We start from the raw sequence: 22,474 nt of genomic DNA, 5'->3' as shown, positions 1-22,474 counted from the left end.
TGTGTGTAGCTGATGTTTCTTGTACGGCTGGTCGACATCAGTGTGTGTAGCTGATGTTTCTTGTACGGCTGGTCGACATCAGTGTGTGTAGCTGATGTTTCTTGTACTGCTGGTCGACATCAGTGTGTGTAGCTGATGTTTCTTGTACTGCTGGTCGACATCAGTGTGTGTAGCTGATGTTTCTTGTACTGCTGGTCGACATCAGTGTGTGTAGCTGATGTTTCTTGTACGGCTGGTCGACATCAGTGTGTGTAGCTGATGTTTCTTGTACGGCTGGTCGACATCAGTGTGTGTAGCTGATGTTTCTTGTACTGCTGGTCGACATCAGTGTGTGTAGCTGATGTTTCTTGTACTGCTGGTCGACATCAGTGTGTGTAGCTGATGTTTCTTGTACGGCTGGTCGACATCAGTGTGTGTAGCTGATGTTTCTTGTACTGCTGGTCGACATCAGTGTGTGTAGCTGATGTTTCTTGTACGGCTGGCCGACATCAGTGTGTGTAGCTGATGTTTCTTGTACGGCTGGTCGACATCAGTGTGTGTAGCTGATGTTTCTTGTACGGCTGGTCGACATCAGTGTGTGTAGCTGATGTTTCTTGTACGGCTGGTCGACATCAGTGTGTGTAGCTGATGTTTCTTGTACGGCTGGTCGACATCAGTGTGTGTAGCTGATGTTTCTTGTACGGCTGGTCGACATCAGTGTGTGTAGCTGATGTTTCTTGTACGGCTGGTCGACATCAGTGTGTGTAGCTGATGTTTCTTGTACGGCTGGTCGACATCAGTGTGTGTAGCTGATGTTTCTTGTACGGCTGGTCGACATCAGTGTGTGTAGCTGATGTTTCTTGTACGGCTGGTCGACATCAGTGTGTGTAGCTGATGTTTCTTGTACGGCTGGTCGACATCAGTGTGTGTAGCTGATGTTTCTTGTACGGCTGGTCGACATCAGTGTGTGTAGCTGATGTTTCTTGTACGGCTGGTCGACATCAGTGTGTGTAGCTGATGTTTCTTGTACGGCTGGTCGACATCAGTGTGTGTAGCTGATGTTTCTTGTACGGCTGGTCGACATCAGTGTGTGTAGCTGATGTTTCTTGTACGGCTGGTCGACATCAGTGTGTGTAGCTGATGTTTCTTGTACGGCTGGTCGACATCAGTGTGTGTAGCTGATGTTTCTTGTACGGCTGGTCGACATCAGTGTGTGTAGCTGATGTTTCTTGTACGGCTGGTCGACATCAGTGTGTGTAGCTGATGTTTCTTGTACGGCTGGTCGACATCAGTGTGTGTAGCTGATGTTTCTTGTACGGCTGGTCGACATCAGTGTGTGTAGCTGATGTTTCTTGTACGGCTGGTCGACATCAGTGTGTGTAGCTGATGTTTCTTGTACGGCTGGTCGACATCAGTGTGTGTAGCTGATGTTTCTTGTACGGCTGGTCGACATCAGTGTGTGTAGCTGATGTTTCTTGTACGGCTGGTCGACATCAGTGTGTGTAGCTGATGTTTCTTGTACGGCTGGTCGACATCAGTGTGTGTAGCTGATGTTTCTTGTACGGCTGGTCGACATCAGTGTGTGTAGCTGATGTTTCTTGTACGGCTGGTCGACATCAGTGTGTGTAGCTGATGTTTCTTGTACGGCTGGCCGACATCAGTGTGTGTAGCTGATGTTTCTTGTACGGCTGGTCGACATCAGTGTGTGTAGCTGATGTTTCTTGTACGGCTGGTCGACATCAGTGTGTGTAGCTGATGTTTCTTGTACGGCTGGTCGACATCAGTGTGTGTAGCTGATGTTTCTTGTACGGCTGGTCGACATCAGTGTGTGTAGCTGATGTTTCTTGTACGGCTGGTCGACATCAGTGTGTGTAGCTGATGTTTCTTGTACGGCTGGTCGACATCAGTGTGTGTAGCTGATGTTTCTTGTACGGCTGGTCGACATCAGTGTGTGTAGCTGATGTTTCTTGTACGGCTGGTCGACATCAGTGTGTGTAGCTGATGTTTCTTGTACGGCTGGTCGACATCAGTGTGTGTAGCTGATGTTTCTTGTACGGCTGGTCGACATCAGTGTGTGTAGCTGATGTTTCTTGTACGGCTGGTCGACATCAGTGTGTGTAGCTGATGTTTCTTGTACGGCTGGTCCACATCAGTGCGTGTAGCTGATGTTTCTTGTACGGCTGGTCGACATCAGTGTGTGTAGCTGATGTTTCTTGTACGGCTGGTCGACATCAGTGTGTGTAGCTGATGTTTCTTGTACGGCTGGTCCACATCAGTGCGTGTAGCTGATGTTTCTTGTACGGCTGGTCGACATCAGTGTGTGTAGCTGATGTTTCTTGTACGGCTGGTCGACATCAGTGTGTGTAGCTGATGTTTCTTGTACGGCTGGTCGACATCAGTGTGTGTAGCTGATGTTTCTTGTACGGCTGGTCGACATCAGTGTGTGTAGCTGATGTTTCTTGTACGGCTGGTCGACATCAGTGCGTGTAGCTGATGTTTCTTGTACGGCTGGTCCACATCAGTGTGTGTAGCTGATGTTTCTTGTACGGCTGGTCGACATCAGTGTGTGTAGCTGATGTTTCTTGTACGGCTGGTCCACATCAGTGTGTGTAGCTGATGTTTCTTGTACGGCTGGTCCACATCAGTGTGTGTAGCTGATGTTTCTTGTACGGCTGGTCGACATCAGTGTGTGTAGCTGATGTTTCTTGTACGGCTGGTCGACATCAGTGTGTGTAGCTGATGTTTCTTGTACGGCTGGTCGACATCAGTGCGTGTAGCTGATGTTTCTTGTACGGCTGGTCGACATCAGTGTGTGTAGCTGATGTTTCTTGTACAGCTGGTCGACATCAGTGTGTGTAGCTGATGTTTCTTGTACGGCTGGTCGACATCAGTGTGTGTAGCTGATGTTTCTTGTACAGCTGGTCGACATCAGTGTGTGTAGCTGATGTTTCTTGTACGGCTGGTCGACATCAGTGTGTGTAGCTGATGTTTCTTGTACGGCTGGTCGACATCAGTGTGTGTAGCTGATGTTTCTTGTACGGCTGGTCGACATCAGTGTGTGTAGCTGATGTTTCTTGTACTGCTGGTCGACATCAGTATGTGTAGCTGATGTTTCTTGTACGGCTGGTCGACATCAGTGTGTGTAGCTGATGTTTCTTGTACGGCTGGTCGACATCAGTGTGTGTAGCTGATGTTTCTTGTACGGCTGGTCGACATCAGTGCGTGTAGCTGATGTTTCTTGTACGGCTGGTCGACATCAGTGCGTGTAGCTGATGTTTCTTGTACGGCTGGTCGACATCAGTGTGTGTAGCTGATGTTTCTTGTACGGCTGGTCGACATCAGTGTGTGTAGCTGATGTTTCTTGTACGGCTGGTCGACATCAGTGTGTGTAGCTGATGTTTCTTGTACGGCTGGTCGACATCAGTGCGTGTAGCTGATGTTTCTTGTACGGCTGGTCGACATCAGTGTGTGTAGCTGATGTTTCTTGTACTGCTGGTCGACATCAGTGTGTGTAGCTGATGTTTCTTGTACGGCTGGTCGACATCAGTGTGTGTAGCTGATGTTTCTTGTACGGCTGGTCGACATCAGTGTGTGTAGCTGATGTTTCTTGTACGGCTGGTCGACATCAGTGTGTGTAGCTGATGTTTCTTGTACGGCTGGTCGACATCAGTGTGTGTAGCTGATGTTTCTTGTACGGCTGGTCCACATCAGTGTGTGTAGCTTATGTTTCTTGTACGGCTGGTCGACATCAGTGTGTGTAGCTGATGTTTCTTGTACGGCTGGTCGACATCAGTGTGTGTAGCTGATGTTTCTTGTACGGCTGGTCGACATCAGTGTGTGTAGCTGATGTTTCTTGTACGGCTGGTCGACATCAGTGTGTGTAGCTGATGTTTCTTGTACGGCTGGTCGACATCAGTGTGTGTAGCTGATGTTTCTTGTACGGCTGGTCGACATCAGTGTGTGTAGCTGATGTTTCTTGTACGGCTGGTCGACATCAGTGTGTGTAGCTGATGTTTCTTGTACGGCTGGTCGACATCAGTGTGTGTAGCTGATGTTTCTTGTACAGCTGGTCGACATCAGTGTGTGTAGCTGATGTTTCTTGTACAGCATGTCGACATCAGTGTGTGTAGCTGATGTTTCTTGTACGGCTGGTCGACATCAGTGTGTGTAGCTGATGTTTCTTGTACGGCTGGTCGACATCAGTGTGTGTAGCTGATGTTTCTTGTACGGCTGGTCGACATCAGTGTGTGTAGCTGATGTTTCTTGTACGGCTGGTCGACATCAGTGCGTGTAGCTGATGTTTCTTGTACGGCTGGTCGACATCAGTGCGTGTAGCTGATGTTTCTTGTACGGCTGGTCGACATCAGTGCGTGTAGCTGATGTTTCTTGTACGGCTGGTCGACATCAGTGTGTGTAGCTGATGTTTCTTGTACGGCTGGTCGACATCAGTGTGTGTAGCTGATGTTTCTTGTACGGCTGGTCGACATCAGTGTGTGTAGCTGATGTTTCTTGTACGGCTGGTCGACATCAGTGTGTGTAGCTGATGTTTCTTGTACGGCTGGTCGACATCAGTGTGTGTAGCTGATGTTTCTTGTACGGCTGGTCGACATCAGTGTGTGTAGCTGATGTTTCTTGTACAGCTGGTCGACATCAGTGTGTGTAGCTGATGTTTCTTGTACAGCATGTCGACATCAGTGTGTGTAGCTGATGTTTCTTGTACGGCTGGTCGACATCAGTGTGTGTAGCTGATGTTTCTTGTACGGCTGGTCGACATCAGTGTGTGTAGCTGATGTTTCTTGTACGGCTGGTCGACATCAGTGTGTGTAGCTGATGTTTCTTGTACGGCTGGTCGACATCAGTGTGTGTAGCTGATGTTTCTTGTACGGCTGGTCGACATCAGTGTGTGTAGCTGATGTTTCTTGTACGGCTGGTCGACATCAGTGTGTGTAGCTGATGCTTCTTGTACGGCTGGTCGACATCAGTGTGTGTAGCTGATGTTTCTTGTACAGCTGGTCGACATCAGTGTGTGTAGCTGATGTTTCTTGTACGGCTGGTCGACATCAGTGTGTGTAGCTGATGTTTCTTGTACGGCTGGTCGACATCAGTGTGTGTAGCTGATGTTTCTTGTACGGCTGGTCGACATCAGTGTGTGTAGCTGATGTTTCTTGTACAGCTGGTCGACATCAGTGTGTGTAGCTGATGTTTCTTGTACGGCTGGTCGACATCAGCTGGACTGTGTGTGTCGCTCGGAAGAAGCCAAAGACCCGCCGCCAGAAACAAGTCCAAGTTCGGCGTGAACTTCCAAATGGAGCAGCCATGAAGACACAAAAGGAAGCAAACGAAAGAGGTGGAGAAGAAATTGAAAGATGTCGATACAGATGATATCAAAACAATGTTTGCCTCAGAATTCAGTGAAAATTCCGCGGTCGACCTTTGACCTGGTAATGCAGTAGGTCGTGACATTGACCGGCTTTGATGCTGAAACCAAAGAAAAGATTGTTTACTCGGGAAGGATTGAGAAAGAAAAGTAAACAGTTACACTGTTGCATGTTGGGAGAATCTTATGATTACGCAATAGAAACGTTTCAAAGAATGAACCTGGTGCTGACATTGAGTGTGGGAACTTAATTTTACGCTAAAATATGTCATTTCTTTAATGGACTGACATTGTATATATTTCTTGAGAACTTTAGACGAGCATGTTTATTACAAATATATAACTTATACATATAACCTGTTGATTCTTGCACCTCAGATAGAGTTGAACCTTAATGACTTGATTGCACCTATTATTCTGAAAGTATTGATGTACAGCAGCGATGTTATCGTAATAGTTATTGTAGTTGGTGTTGCAGGTGAAACTTTGGAATTTAAGGATTATAAAATAAACAATATTTACATCATTATACAAGGGAAGCTCTTCTTTCTTTTTCTTGCCTAACTGATATTTTCCGTCGTATCCAATTCTAATTAAAAAGTACAAATAATACACCATAACTATGTTCCATGTTTCTGTGTATTTAAACAACTTGTGTTTGCTCGATCTGGGATATTCATTTGTTCTTTCTATGCATACACACACACTCATACACACACACTCACACACGCACACGCACTCACACATGCACACACACTCACACATAAACACACACACACACTCTAATCTACCTGTCTGACCTCACATCTACCTGTCTGACCTCATATCTACTTCTACTACTTCTAATTGTACTTTACTACTAATGTACTACTCCTTCTACTACTTACACTTATACTACTTCTAATTGTACTTTTAATGCTAATTATACTACTGCTTCTACTACTTATAGTTATACTGATGCTTTTACTACTTCTAATTGTACTTTCACCACTGATTATACTACTGCTTCTACTTCTACTTACTTCTACGACTTACACTTATAGTGCTTTCCTGTTAGTGTGTAGCGTCAGTGTTTGATTTGAGACATACTATCTGTGGAGAATTTGCGTACTAGTTAGTACGTACACTAAACTGGGCCCCCGGGCCGCGGACCGGTACCGGTCCGTGGATCAATTGGTATCGGGCCGCACAAGAAATAATTAATAATTTCCGTTTTATTTATTATCAGAGTATGAACGATCTTTTATTTTGAAAAACCTTTTATTTTGAAAAATGACCGGATTCGCTCGTTTGCATCCCGGTCACTTGTGCGCCAAATTTTAACCCATAAGCTAGCAAAATGAGTAAGAAACAGATGTCTTTGGATATTTTTTTTGCGAAAGGGAAAAGGCCTAGTAAGGTAAGGTAAGGTAAGGTAAAACTTTATTGATCCCTCAGGATCACTACTCGGGATGTAGTGAAGAGACAGAAGAAGAGCCTACGAGTTCAAAGAAAAAGAAAACTTTTACCAGACGATACCAGGAGACCTACTTAAAATATGGGTTTATCGCGGCAGGTGATTCCCATATTTCAAGCCCGCTCTGCATAATATGCGGCGACCGGCTTGCTAATGAGGCAATGAAGCCTTCAAAACTGCTTCGCCACTTGGAGACCAGGCACCCTGGATTAAAAGACAAGCCCCTGGAGTATTTTGAAAGAAAAAAACAGGAACACGAAGGACAGAAGAAATTACTGAGGGCCACCACATCAGTAAATGCGAATGCACTTAGAGCGTCATACTTAGTGGCTAACCATATTGCTAAGGCTAAAAAGCCATTCACTATTGTTGAAGAATTGATCTTGCCCTCCACTAAAGACATTTGCCGTGAACTTCTAGGGGAGGCCGCTGTTAAAAAGATAGCACAGGTGCCTCTGTTGGCTAGTACCGTGACTCAGAGCATTGAGGAAATAGCCGAAGACATTGAGACACAATTGTTGGAGAGGATTAATACATCACCGTGGTACACCCTCCAGGTTGATGAATCTACAGATGTTGACAAGGCAATACTACTTGTTTATGTGCGATATCTTTATCAGGAGGATGTGCATGAGGACATGTTGTGCACTATCGTTGCCAACCAACACCACAGCCGCAGAACTGTTCAAGTCGCTGGATGGTTATATATCAGGAAAACTGAAATGGTCCTTTTGTATCGGCATATGCACAGACGGAGCTGCTGCCATGACCGGACGGCTGTCTGGTTTAACTGCTCGGATTAAGGAGGTTGCACCTGAGTGTGAATCTAACCATTGTATCATTCACAGGGAAATGCTGGCAAGCCGAAAAATGCCACCGGAATTGAACAGCGTATTGACTGACGTCGTTAAAGTTATTAACCATGTCAAAGCACATGCCCTTAACTCGCGCCTGTTTGAGCAGCTTTGTGAGGAGATGGACGCAGAGCACAGATGCCTTCTCTTATACACAGAAATAAGATGGTTATCCAGAGGGAAATCGCTGGCCAGAGTTTTTGAATTACGAGAGCCGCTGCAAAGATTTCTCTCAGATAAGAAGTCACCGCTAGCAGCACATTTCAGTGACGAGGAATGGGTCGCAAAACTGGCTTACCTGTGCGATATATTCAACCTGCTCAATGATCTCAATCTGTCACTTCAAGGAAAAATGACAACTGTCTTCAAGTTGGCAGATAAAGTAGCTGCATTTAAAGCCAAATTGGATTTGTGGGGACGGCGAGTGAACAGAGGCATATTGGACATGTTTCAAACATTATCGGGGATTTTGGGTGAGACTGAGCCTGAGCCTTCATTCTCCCAGCTGGTGCACGATCACCTGTCTTTGCTTTTAAAGGAGTTCAAGCGCTACTTCCCAACCACAAAGGACCCACGAACTGGCAAGGAATGGATCCGCAACCCATTTGTCAACAAACCAGGTGAATCTAGCATATCTGTGCAAGATGATCAACTGCTGGAGATCGCAAATGACGGCGGCCTTAAAATGATGTTCGAGACAACAACTCTGCCGGTGTTCTGGATTAAAGTCATGGCAGAATACCCTGAGATCGCCACCACCGCACTGAAAACCCTGTTGCCATTTCCGACATCCTATCTGTGTGAAGCGGGTTTCTACGTCATTGGTGCTCCGCCCTCTAACGGCTTCGCTATTGGTTTACCCCGAGGCACCGCCTCGTCTCTGAGAAAGCTTAATGAACTCGCCACCCAGCAGGGGGCAGTCCACTTCCTATAAAGGCGGGAAGCACCCGCCGCACTTTCTCATTTTTCAACTCAGCGAGAAAGCTCCTGACAGTGGAATGTAATGATGGCGAATGAATTTTGAAGTGAACCATGTGTGCACGAAGACTCCCTGAAGAGGAGACACACATGTCTGCTTCGTTTGCCTAGAGGCCCAAATCACACGTGATGATTATGTGGCCTTCCGAGCGCTTCCCACGGCTTTTGATGGGAAGCGTTCGAGGCTTGTCGACCCACGCCGCCTCAGATCATGATTATGATCAACACAGGACTGCCATGTTGTTTGAGAAAGCAACATGGCAGTCCTGTGAGCTGCACTCGACAAGCTCACGTTCCAACGTGTTGGGCCCTGATGAGTCGAGCTGAGTCGTCCATCGATCATGAACAGACGTCGACTAGGAGGACGACTGGCTCGCTGCATGGAGTCGACCATGAGGTATGCGAGAGCGATCAGGTGAGTATCTCTTGCAGGCCACATGGCCCTCCTGCAGCACTCGACGGGTTCACTTGAGAGGTGTTAGTGTGCATGTGGCTCCGCCTGTGAGTGTGACGTATTCACAGGCGTCATTAGAGACTTTCGCCGCTAATGCTAAGCTAACATGCTCCGCCGTTCATAGACGGCGAGAGTTTCCTCTCAGAACACAGTTCGGAGGAGGTTTTTAAACCCCTTCGTCCGGGTCATGCCGAGACTGTAATAACGGAGTCTGTCCACACGAATGAAGGGCAGACTCAACCATGTGCTTTGTTTCCAGATAAGCAAATGTCCACGAGACCGGCTTGATCAGCTGTGTTTACTTCCGTGTTGACATGCGCTGACGGGGTTTGACCGCCGATGAGCGTTGTCAAGAAAATCCCGGCACCATGGATGACGTCACGTTTGGCGGAGAAACGTCATGGATGACGTCACGTTTGGCGTGATGACGAGGGATACGCGGAGACGGAGATCCCGTTCGTCGGCATCATCATCTGGTGCTGGGGGGAAGCGTCACCAGAGACCAGCCACCCCAGCAGCACCAACAACATCGGCAACAGCGGCGGCATGCGACGAGTGAGCGTCGCCAAGATCCGCAGCGCGAGCCGGGGAGCCAGCAGCCGCAGCAGAGTCGACGGCCGAGGGCTCCTCCACCCCCCCTATTCATTCAAGGGAATGTGTCGGGAATAAAACAAGAGAACGTATGACTGTGGTTCGTTCTGAGAGATGTTAGTAGTGTGCATGTGGCTCCGCCTGTGAGTGTGACGTATTCAAAGGCGTCATTAGAGACTTTCGCCGCTAATACTAAGCTAACATGCTCCGCCGTTCATAGACGGCGAGAGTTTCCTCTCAGAACACAGTTCGAAGGAGGGTTTAAACCCCTTCGCCCGGGTCATGCCGAGACTGTAATAACGGAGTCTGTCCACACGAATGAGGGGCAGACTCCAACCACATGTGTTTTGTTTACAGACGAGCAGAGGTCCGCGAGACCGGTTGAGTCAGCTGTGTTTACTTCCGCGTCGACCAGCGCTCGTGCCCGACAGAGCTTGACAGCTGAGGTGAGTGGAACTAGTCCAGACATGTCTATGTTGACCGGAGGTTGTTTCTTCCCCCACAGCGCTGTCTACAAGCACTGGCACCGTGGAGGACGTCACGTTTGGCGGCGGAGAAATGCCATGGAACTGACGCAACCTGGTGTTTTTACGCGCGAGTTTTCTCGCCGTCCTGAGACCAGGCGAGGGCGAAGAACTTCCGCCCCGTCTGGTCGATCAACTGGAGAGGTGCGTGGCGGTCGGATCTCACGAGTGACGAGCAGGTCTGGACCGCCAGCGGAGCTTGAGAATGTACGGGACCGGGTGAGTGATGCGGTGCCGACGCGCGCGCGACCTAACTCACTTCAGCTCCGGGTTAATTCTCCAGCACATTCCTCCACATCGCGGGTTTTGTCAGCTCCGGTGACACTAAGAAGTGCTCAGGGAGTTGGGAAGACTTCCGGGGGGGGAAGGGAACACGCACAACGCGCATCTGAGGTTTCTCACGCGCACTTGCGCGCTTCTCCCACAGAGCCGGTTTTATGTATGAGAGTGGGGGTTCTAGTGAATCCAACTCGAGTACATGCTTTGTGGATTCAAGAGATAGAGACGCGGCTTGTGTGATGCCCTTTCGTCTACGGCCCGCCCCCCCAAGGGCGGGCCGGAGGACTACCCAAGGTTCGCCAGGGCTGCGGTTCTGACAGAACATTATTCGGCTTGGAGTCGCCTGGTTTTACTTCTAAGACCCACTTGGCTGGGGGGAGTAATCAGGCGGGGCTATGCGCTACATTTTGCCCGTCAACCCCCGCGTTTTCAGGGATTCTCTGGACGCGTATGGCGGAGCAGGAGAAATTATCCTGTTTGAGAAACAAGGTGTCTACTCTGCTGCAGAAGGAGGTCGTAGAACTGGTCCCTGCAGCCGAGATGATGACAGGGTTTTACTCCCGGTACTTCCTCGTGGCGAAGAAGACCGGGGCTTGGAGGCCCATTCTGGACCTCAGCTATTTGAACAAGTTCATAGCTACCCGCCCGTTTCGCATGTTGACGGTCAAGAAACTGCTTTCAGGTGTAAGTCCAGGAGATTGGATGACATCTATCGACCTGACCGACGCGTACTTTCACATACCGATAGTCAAGAGACATCGAAAGTACTTGCGTTTCGCCCCCGAGGGTCGGGTGTTTCAATACACTCGACTCCCGTTCGGCTACTCTCTGGCACCCAGGACCTTCACCAAGTGTGTGGAAGCGGCAGTGGAGCCATTGAGAGTGAGTGGGGTAAGGATCTTGACCTATCTGGACGACTGGTTGATCCTTGCCAGGTCAGAGGCAGAAAGTTACGCTCACACACAGAAGGTGTTGAGCCATATTGCCACCCTGGGGTTCACAGTGAACCTCAGCAAGAGCGCTCTGACTCCAGTTCAACAGTTAGTTTACCTGGGGGTACTGTTGAACTCGGAGGAGGGAAACGTGCGCCTCCCGGACGTGCGTATCCAGCCCATTCTCCGACTGACAACACAGTTGCTGGAAGCTCGGTGTCACGTGACAACAGCAGGCACTGTTATGTCCCTCCTGGGGCTCATGGCAGCAGCCCACACGGTTGTTCGGCTGGGCTTGCTGCACATGAGGGAGCTTCAGAGATGGTTTGGTCGTCTCAAGCTAGACCTCAAGCGGGAAAGAGGTCGGAAAGTGCGCCTTCCCGCTCGGGTTTTGCAGGACATCCAGTTTTGGAACTCTCTAGCCAACCTCAGGCGGAGAGTTCCATTGGGTTGCGTCCTTCGTTACACTCAAGTGTTTACAGACGCTTCTCTGACAGGTTGGGGAGGCACCTCGGGTCAGGCCTACGCCAGTGGGGTCTGGAGCAGTCCGGTGCTCAGACACATAAACTGGCTAGAGCTGAAGGCGATTCACAATGTCCTGCTTCACCTCTCTCCCCAACTGTCACGGTCCAACGTCCTAGTACTATCCGACAGCTCCACCGCCGTGGCGTACGTAAATCGCCAAGGTGGAGTCAGATCCCCAGCCCTTCTGAGTGTGGCAAAGAAGATTTGGCTGTGGGCAGACTGTCACCTGCTTTCACTCAGAGCTCAGCACGTACCGGGCGAGCTGAATGCAGTAGCGGACAGACTGTCGAGGGGGGCCGTCCAGGACGAATGGGGTCTGTCCGAGGCAGTGGTAAGCGAGATCTGGTCTCGATTCGGTCACCCGGTTGCAGACCTCTTCGCCAGCAAGGAGAACTTCAAATGCCCTCTTAGGTTCTCCCTCAGGGCTTCGGATTGCCCCCCACTAGGCGTGGACGCTTAGCCCATTCGAGGTGGCCGGTCGGTCCACTGTTCGCCTTCCCTCCTCCGCGGCTCCTTCTCCCCTTGATTCGGAGGGTGAGGCGGGGGGGGGGTGGGGGGGGGGGCTAAGGTTAATTCTAGTAGCACCAGACTCCCTGGGGGCGCTCTGGTTCCCAGAGCTGGTGCGCATGGCGGTCGGGGCCCCGTGGGCCATCCCTTGGGGCCCCGCTGCCCTGTGTCAGGCGGGGGGGACTCTGACAGCGCCCCCGGTGCTGGGCCAGCCTCTCAAGGTGTGGCTCCTGCACGGGACGAGCTGATCGGGACTTTGGACCCGGACGTTCTCCACACGCAGGAACGTCTCCACCTGTTGTGTCCAGTGAGGGCGTTGGCCTGTTACTTGCGGCGGGTGGCCGTGTTTAGGCGCTCTGATGCCCTCTTTGTCTGCCACGGTAGATGCCGACGGGGAGAGGCGGTCTCCCCCCTGAGGTTCTCTCATTGGGTGAGATCGGCCATTATCCGGGCCTACCGAGCAGCAGGTGGATCCGCTCCTAGCGGTCTGAGGGCACATTCCACCCGTGGCGTGGCAGCCTCAGTGGCTCTTTTGCGGGGTGTGGCAGCAGAGGATATCTGCTCAGCTGCTTCTTGGGCGTCCACGTCTACCTTGCTAAGGCCTATCTCTTCGACGTGACGGCGGGATCAGTAGCTCATACGGTTTTGAGCGCTGCTGTGCCCCGCCTCGAGGCCCACGGCTCCAGTGGACTTGGATCCTGGGCCGGTGGGGCCCTAGCGATGCTGCTTCAGGAGCGGCGTCCAGCTGGGGGTACATTGATCCCGTCAGGCTTCGCCTTTTGGGTAAACCAATAGCGAAGCCGTTAGAGGGCGGAGCACCAATGACGTAGAACCCCTGAGTTATCTATCATAACCTCAGGTTCTACGAGTTGGTGCGAAGCCCTCTAACCTCGTCGCCCAGCGGCCGCCCTTCTCGCTGAGTTTTCTTTTGGAGAAAGTGCGGCGGGTGCTTCCCGCCTTTATAGGAAGTGGACTGCCCCCTGCTGGGTGGCGAGTTCATTAAGCTTTCTCAGAGACGAGGCGGTGCCTCGGGGTAAACCAATAGCGAAGCCGTTAGAGGGCTTCGCACCAACTCGTAGAACCTGAGGTTATGATAGATAACTCAGGGGTTTTCTGCAGTGACAGCAACCAAAACAACCCCCCCCCCCCCCCCCCCGGGCCGCGGTAAAATTTGCCAAGCGTTGACCGGTCCGCGTTGATAAAAAGGTTGGGGACCACTGCTCTAGTATACTAATAGTAGTATGCGATTTGAGACACAGCAACAGTCTTTTTGACTCACCTAACGACACACTCACCTGACAACAAACTCACCTGACAACACACTCACCTGAGCACAACTCCCGACATCATCGTCATCATAGAGACTCACCTTTTTTTTACACACGTCACTCACATCTCTTCTGTCAATTTGTGGGGCTTTCTCTCGTCACTGATAGTGATTGTATAAATATAAATAAGTTATAAATAGTTCAATATAATATAAATAGAATAAATAAATGCTTTAAATATTGCATATAATTAATGTATAAATTAGTGCAATGTATATATAAATACATAATGTTAGGGGTTTTTGTGTTCCCATGAACCGACCCCTCCCCAGCCTCATACGTGGTGATGGAATGAAGGACAGACACATTGATGAGTTTAAGAAAAATGCTTGTTTAGTGAATTATGCAAAAGTCAGAGACAAACTTACGTGAACACGGGCGCTAGCAAGCAGAGAGATCTATCGCAGACGTCTTCGGATGCCAGAACGCAAAGATCAGACAAAATGGTGGATCTTTATAGTAGAATATTCAGGTTAACACCTCTAGTCAAATGTGAATGTAGGATTGGTCAGTGACTGTAAACACTTGATTCTAAGATGGCCGTCGCACGTGATCGTAGTGGAAATTTACCAAAGTTGTTTTCTTCTCAAATCTGTTCCCAGCGACTTGTGTCCTTCAGAGTGAATTCTCAGACAGGTGTCCAGACTTCCTGGAATCTGGGATTGTTTAGTCTTTCTGTGTGTGTGAGGCTTTCTGACCTCGGCCTAGTGTTGCAGTCAGTGAATGCAATGCAAGAATAGGATTATTTAATATGAATTAAATATGTAAGATTATCAGTTAATCAAGTGACTATTTGAAATGTGTGTTAAATCTAGATGATTGATTGATGATTTTACAGTAAAGTTGTCATTTCCTTACAATAATATTTTAAATCCATCCATCAAAACATCGTCATTTCACGTTTGTGAATATTGCGATCTAAACTGTGATCGATTGTTTCACCTTCAGTGATAGAAGACAGAGTGAGTTGTAGTTCCGTTGTTGTCCAGGAGGAGGCAGTACAGTGACGAGAGAAAGCCACAGCAGTGATTGTAACCCGGCCATGTAAGAGACGTGAGTGTAAGAAAAAGGTGAGTGTGTCGTCAGGTGAGTGTGTGGTCAGGTGTCGTCAGGTGAGTCAAAAGACTGTGTCTCGCTGTGTTACTCAAGCTGCTCAATATAGGAACGTTGTAAGGTGTCACTCCCTGATTGGATGATGAAACGTCCTCGCGGCAGCAAGAATGGATGTGATTGGCTACCTTCAGTGCTAGAAGTCAGAGTGAGTTGTAGTTCCGTTGTTGTCCAGGAGGAGGCAGTGCAGTAACGAGAGAAAGCCACAGAGAGTGTTTGACAGCAGAAGAGATGTGAGAGACGTGAGTGACGTGTGTAAGAAAAAGTTGTGCTCAGGTGAGTGTGTCGTCAGGTGAGTGTGTCGTCAGGTGAGTCAAAAGACTGTGTCTCGCTGTGTTACTCAGGCTGCACTACAGCGTCTATTCACAGGCGCGATCCCACTACTGAGCGGCACGGGGGCTTTGACCTGCTCCGTTTCCGACCTGGGCCGGTGCACCCCTCCTTAGACGACCTGGTGGTTCCGAGCTCCCCCGGAAGCACCATATCGATACCGAGCTTAGTGCGGACACCCGATCGACATAGTCCGCTGCAGCTCAGATCTCCTGAGTTCAAACGATCCGCCAGACTCAGCCTCCCAGTGACTTGGATTACAGATGCGCGCCACCGCACCCGGCGAGGACTGACGGGCGGACGCGCGCTTTTGAGTGTCGCACCAGTGACGTCACTCGACATGGAGCCTCTCGGTAGATGGAAATAAATAACTGGAGATATTTTAAGATACGATCTTATGAGAAAATAATCTTTATATTATCGGAAATTCTTTTTTGTCTTAAATCGTTCTATAATTTAATGAAATTTAACTTGTTAGTGTGACTGTGTTGTTGTGACGTCATCCTTTTATGTTGAGATTACTTTTCTCCACAGATTAATTTAAATACTTTAATATTTGAACCATTTATTTAAGATTGATGGTGTTATAACTCCATCTGACCACTAGATGGAGGTATTTATACAAAAGGTTTATGTTTCATTTACAACAAAGTTGAGGAAAACCATTTAATTGAAACATTTGTAATTTGATTTAAAATAAGAAAACTGAATAAAATAGAACAATAGTTTTTAATATAGATTTGTGGAATAAAATAAACCTTAAAGTTCAAATGATCAAATGTGTTTCATCTCCTGTTAAGTTAAGTTTTTACTTAAATATAAGTCCTGCAGAATTATAGAAGTATATCAGAGTCATCAGAATATTAACGGAATTAAATATATTCAAATGTTAAACATGTTTTATTGAAAAGGTTTTTGGAATCATTGAATTTTATTTATTTTTTTCTTCTCCTCCAAGGACCATCACCTTACCATGATGGGGGAGTTTGTGTATCCCAATGATTCAGGGAGCTATTTTACCGGGAGCCTGGTATTGAGTTACCAGGCTTCTAGTAGGGGTACCCACGGCAAACAGATGAGAGGTCAGACTAATGGTGGCTGGTGCTGGTGGCCGGGTGACCAGCATAGCCCGGCCAGGCTCAACCCGGATGAACTGCGCAGACATTCCATCCATTTTATCTGCATCCCATGGGCTCACCACCTGTGGGAAACATCTCAGGAGTATCCGGCCTTCTTGGGGGTCTTTGGAGGGGTCCTGTATGGGGCCCCAGCTAGGGACTCCATTGTCCTTCTGGGTGACTTCAACGCACACATGGGCAATGATGGCGAGACTTGGAGAGGTGTGATTGGGAAGAACGGTTTGCCTGATCTTAACCCAAACGGTCGTTTGTTGTTGGACTTCTGTGCTTGTCATGGCTTGTCCATCACAAACACCATGTTCGAACATAGGGAGGCTCACCATCTGGTTGTGAGCTGGCTCCGATGGCCGGAGAAGCCTCTGGACCAACCAGGTAAACCCAAACGTGTAGTTCGGGTGAACTGGGAACGTCTGGAGGACGAAGCTGTCACACATCCGAGAAGCTTTTGCCGACATTCCTGTGGAGGTTCGGGACATCGAACATGAGTGGTCGGTGGTCAAAGCCGCCATGGCTAAGCTTCAATTGTAAGCTGTGGTCTGAAGGTCATCGGTGCCTTAAGGGGCAGCAACCCAATGACATCTTGGTGGACACCAGATGTCAGGGACCTAGTGTCTCCTGGACTCCTGAAGCAGTTGCAAAGTACCGCCTGGCTCGAAGGACTGTTGCTTCGGCTGTTGCAAAGGCTAAACAGTGGGTGTGAGAAGAGTTTGGAGAACCCATGCAGGAAGACTTTCGGTCGGCACCAAGTAGCTTCTGGAAAACGGTCAAGCACCTCAGAAGGGGGAAGCAGCAGAGTGTCCAAGCTTGTAATAGGTTCTGTGTTGCAGGCTGTCCTTGACCGCGTTGGCGTAACCAACCAGAGACGTATCTTTACTCGGTGCAAGGGGTCACAAGTCTTTTCTGGAAGAGCAGTTTGGTTGCTCGTAGGAGCCAGAGGTTCAGGCTTGCTTGGCTGGCTGCTGGGTTGCGTGCAGCTTGCTTGCGTCTTGAGAAAGTACTGCGGCTGGGGAGACGTGCCACAACTTGTTGCAGAAAGGGAGGGGGGCAACAGTCAGGAACAGGGGTGAAGAGGGAAGAGGATGAGACCCCAAGAGTCCAGCGTGAAGTGTGAAGAGGCAATAGGAAATGTGTCAAGAGAATGAGCCATTTTGGCGCGGCTCTTTTTAAAGCCATCCACTCGTGCTCCTGATTGGTGGGTGACATCTGATTCCTCACCCCCACATTGGCTGGAGATAGTCCACTCCTCTGTCCTTTGCATTTCTCTCCTCCCACAAATTCATTCCAAAGACGTTGTAAACCAGAACTTTGGTCTTTCAGTTAACAGCAAAAACAACATGAAGAATTTCACTACAAGCTGTTTACAGTAAGGATGGAATGTTGCTGACTTCAACTGAACTGGGGATGTTGTTGGCCGTTGGAAAGAGTACTATGAGGAACTCCTCAACCCGATGTCTCACCCTCGCTGGAGGCCGATGGGTGGACCTCATTGATCATTTGTGCTGAATCCGCTGTGGTGGTCAGAAAGCTCCACAGTGGCAAAGCTGCAGGGATCGATGAGATTCGCCAAGAAATGCTGAAGACTCTGAGTGTTGAAGGGTTTTCTTGGTTGACTCGTCTCGTCAACATTGCGTGGGCGTCTGGGTCGGTACCTGACGAGTGGCAGACCGGGGTGGTGGTCCACCTAATTAAAAAGTGGGACCAGAGGTTGTGTGCCAACTACAGATGCATCACACTCCTCTGTAGACCTGGTAAGGTCTACTCTAAGGTCCTGGAAAGGAGGGTCCGATCGATGGTTGAACCTCAGATCCAAGAGGAACAATGCGGGTTCCGTACTGGCCCTGGAACAACTGGACAACTGGACAGATGTCCTCCAGGGGTACCCCGCGTAGGGCCGCCCATGACGTAGACATCGCTCTGGTAGAGTGGCACCTCACCCCGGATGGCAGGGGGTCTGCGACCTGATTCCCATCCCCGGGCAAATACATTGCTCTCAGGCATGGAGCCACCCACAGCAGGAGGTCCCGGGATGCTTTCAGCAGCTGTGCAGACCTGGTGCCCCCCTGGTGGTTTATATGCGATAGGGTCGACACATTGTCTGACCGCACAAGCACATGTAGCCCTCTCAGGAAGGGAAGAAAGTACTGCAGGGCCATATACACAGCTCGTAGCTCTAGAACATTGATATGCTCCGAGCAGTCTCGAGCAGACCACAGCCCCTGGGCTGACCGGTTTTGCTACACTGCACCCCACCCCGAGAGGGAGGCATCTATTGTGATGGCCTCTCGACGGAATGCAACCGAACCCATCTGCATGCCCTGGAGGAGAAAACTTCTCTCTCTCCACGGAGCCAGAGCAAGGAGGCAACTGTGTGAAACCTTGAGTCTTCTGTGCCGGCGCCACCTGGCATCCAAATGAAAGCTGTACAGCCACCTCTGAAGGGGATGTAGCGACAACAGCCCCAAAGGGATCATGGTGGATCACACTGAGACCTAGTCGAGACACATGGGAAAGAAGGCTTGAGACCGGGACGGAGCACAGATGAACCAATCGTCTAGATAGGGCAGGATCTTCATGACCTGCGACTGCAGGGGCGAGAGGGCTGCCATCACAACCCTGGTAAATACCGAAAGGTAAGGGAGAGACCGAACGGGAGCACCCTGAACTGAAAATGACGCCCCTGAAAGGCAAACCTCAGGAACTGTCTGTGGTGTGGTGCTATGGGCACATGAAAGTAAGCATCCTTCAGGTCTATTGAATTAAACCACTCCTCTCTGGAAACAGTGCGCAGAACCTCTGCAGGGCTGAGCATGTGGAATTTCAAGACCTTCGGGAACTTGATGAGTCCCCTCAAGTCGAGGATAGGGCGGAGTCCGCCATCTTTCTTTGTTACCAGAAAGTAAGTCGAGTAGACCCCTCCTGGTTGTAACAGGGGATCTATCTTCTCGATTGCACCCTTGTCCAGGAGGACGGACAACTCCTGGTTGAGGGTTTGGGCTTTTGTCGGGTCGCGTATAATTGTCATCTTGACCCGGCCAACGGTTGCCCAAAGGTCTATGCCGCCTGCTGAGCAGGCTGTGGACATGGGCGCTGAGACCTGAGGTAGCCTCTGGGGTAAGAATGTGGTGAGAGCGGTGCTGGGGGGAAGCTGAAGAACCTCTAGGTCTGCCAGGAGGAGGCACACTCCTGCCAAGCCCGGACAGCTGCTGTTGAGTCTGTCTGGCTTGGACAGTTCGCTCAAGTGCCTCTAGCGCTGCAGGTCCAAACAGTTCCCTCGGTTCCACTGGAACACTGCGGCGGGTTCTCCTGCATGCCTCTGTCAGAGGTGATTGTGCCAGCCAAACCTGGCGGCCAGCCTGGATGAGAGTGGACATCAACCGCCCCAGCTCTCTAGACATGAGTGCGAATGTCTGCAGGGAAGCGTCACTGAAATTATGGACGGAAGCATCCAATTCAATTCAATTCAATTTTATTTAAAGTGTCTTATCATAACAAAGTTATCTCAAGACACTATACAGTTGAAATAAGACTATAGTTGATTAAGGAAAAATAGATCCCAGCAATTCAACAAAGAGCAAGAAACAAAACACTGTACAGTGAGCTGTGCAGTGAGCTATGGCGAGGAAAAACTTCCTTTTAGAAGGCAGAAACCTCGAGCGGAACCAGACTCATTGTTGACGGCCTGCCGCTTTGACCGGCTGGGAGGAAGGATGGGGGGGTAGACAGATGGATAAGGAGAGGAGTGAGGGAAATTATAGTGAGAAAAAAAAAGAATAGGAGAGTGTAGGAGAGTCCATGGAGGTGCTGGAGAGAACTCGGGATCTGATGACGTGGTGAAGATTCTGGATCAGCAGCAGCTCTGGAGGTGGAACCTGGGGCTCCGGGAGAGAAATAAAAAGGTGTGGGTTTAAACTGCACAGGTTATGAATGTAATGCAGAAAAGAAGGATATACAGAGCTCGGTGTCTAAAACTCCTCCAGCATTCTCAGCCTATAGCAGCTAAGATAAACAGTTTTGTTAGTTATAGCAGCTAAAGATAAACAGTTAAGTTAGTTATAGGCTTTATCGAAAAGTAAGGTTTTAAGATTGTTTTTAAACATAGAGAGGGTGTCTGCCCTCCGGACTGAAGCCGGTAGTTTGTTCCACAGCAGAGGGGCTTGAAAACTGAAGGCCCTGGCTCCGAATCTACATTTAGAGATTTGTGGTATAACTAATAGATCAGAGTTTAAGGATCGTAAGGTCCTTGAGGGTTGGTAAGTTTGGATTAAATCTTTAATGTATGTTGGTGCTAGACCATGTAAGGCTTTATAGGTTAGGAGAAGGATTTTAAATTGTATTCTAAGGTCTACAGGAAGCCAATGTAGGGAAGACAGTACAGGGGAAATGTGTTCGCGCCTCTTAGTCCTAGTCAGGACACGAGCTGCAGAGTTCTGAATGAGCTGAAGAGTTCTGAGAGACTTTTTAGAACATCCTGAGAGAAGAGAGTTACAGTGGAGTCTCTTGTAGGGATGCTGATAAAGCAAGCATCAGGTGGGACATAGAATGACCTATGCGTCCCATGCGTGCCGCTGCGTCTTAGGCTTTGGGAGCAGATCATCCGTCACCCGACACTGGGGACGAGGACACATCGCCTCCGGTCTCAGAGCCCCATCAGGTGAGACAATTAACACAGCTATTGTGGGCTCAACCGCTGGTATGCGGCCCAAGCCAAACTTGGGTGCATCCTGCATGGCTGCCAGGGTCCGGCCGTCTAAAATTGTTTTAGAGAAGGCTCTAGAGTCCCTCCAGCATGCATGCAACTCCCTCAAATATTCAGATGGAGGCACAGTAAAGTTGGCAGGAGCTGATCCACACCTGAAAAAAGCACTGGCCGAAGCTGGCTGAGCCTGCGGTATATCCAACTGCAGGCGAGCCAGGGCCGTACGAATGATGGACCCCATAGAGCCGTCTTCAGAACCAACAGTAGAGCTGTGGGCTGAAGAACGGGATCCCGCCACGGAGGTGTGGGAGGCCACGTCCCGTGGCACCACATCCTCTCCATATTCGGCGAACTCAGTGGCTGAAGCTGCCATGGAGATTACATCTTCCTCCGGTTCCAAAATGGCTGGAGGAGGAGCAGGATCACCCAACTCTCTTTCACCAGTCCCATACTTGAAGGCCGGGAAGAAGGATTTAATCTGATTAACCTCCTCCGTTAATTGGTCCACCTTGGAGGCAAGTCCGAACTCTTTAACCTTCTTCCTAGGAGTGGGGCCTCTAGTCTCAGCAGCCCGACATTTAGATCGGCCGGATTGAGCTGGAGCTGGAGCTGAGGACTGAATATCAGCGGTACAGATGTCGGGAGAGGGAGCGAACACACTGCCGTCACCAACAAATGTAAAAAATATGATCTGATGTCACTGGAAGATATGCCCTATCCGGGGTCATCAGGGGTCACAAATGACTTTGTTGGTATTAACACTCGAACAGCGCATGTGCGAGATGGATACATTCAGTGCTTGAAGGACGAAATAAAACTTAAGGTTTGAGCAAAACTAGCTTTATTTCGAAATTACAGAAAAGAAAATCAAATGTTTTTATCAATAAAATATATATATATATACAAAATATTTAAGAATATTAAATTAATTTAAGAAGTATTTAAAGATGATAAGTGTTTAGTTGTGAAATAAGAAATTATAATTTTTTTGATTACTATCAAAATATCACTTTAATGTTTATGTCTTGATCTAAGGCTGTTGTTTACGAGTGAGGGGACAATAAAGTGTGACGGACAGATTGGTGCAGAGATCTCTGGTTGTGAAAACAGAGCTGAGCCAAAAGGTAAAGCGGTGGATCCACGTCTCTACCTGTGGTCATGAACGGTTGTGACCCAGAGAACAAGATGAGAAAACACACATTAGTTTTCTCCGATGGGTGTCTCTCTCTTCGGGGTGAGAAGGACGGTCGTCCGGGAGAGACTCGGAGTAGAACGCTGCTGCTCCAGGTGATCATCTGATCAGAATGTCTCCTGGACGCCTCTGGTGAGATGTTCATGTCCCACAGGGAGGAGACCACGGTAGAGACGGAGGACACGCTAGAGAGAGTTGGATGATGAAGCCGGGGAGAAGAAGG

The 22,474-nt window shown here is 49.2% G+C and overlaps 1 non-coding gene across 1 annotated transcript; it reads right to left on the bottom strand.

Annotated features, from left to right (window-relative positions):
* Nucleotides 1–15,209: 15,209 nt before the first annotated feature.
* On the bottom strand, nt 15,210–15,508 carry LOC148067003 (signal recognition particle RNA). Its single transcript, XR_015713294.1, has one exon.
* Between the last annotated feature and the right edge of the window lie 6,966 nt (nt 15,509–22,474).

Source organism: Callionymus lyra, chromosome 13, assembly GCF_982586985.1.
Source record: "Callionymus lyra chromosome 13, fCalLyr1.hap1.1, whole genome shotgun sequence".
Classification (NCBI taxonomy): Eukaryota; Metazoa; Chordata; class Actinopteri; order Syngnathiformes; family Callionymidae; genus Callionymus; species Callionymus lyra.
Note: the sequence above shows the minus strand (reverse complement) of the source record. Positions and strands in the feature narration are given on the sequence as shown.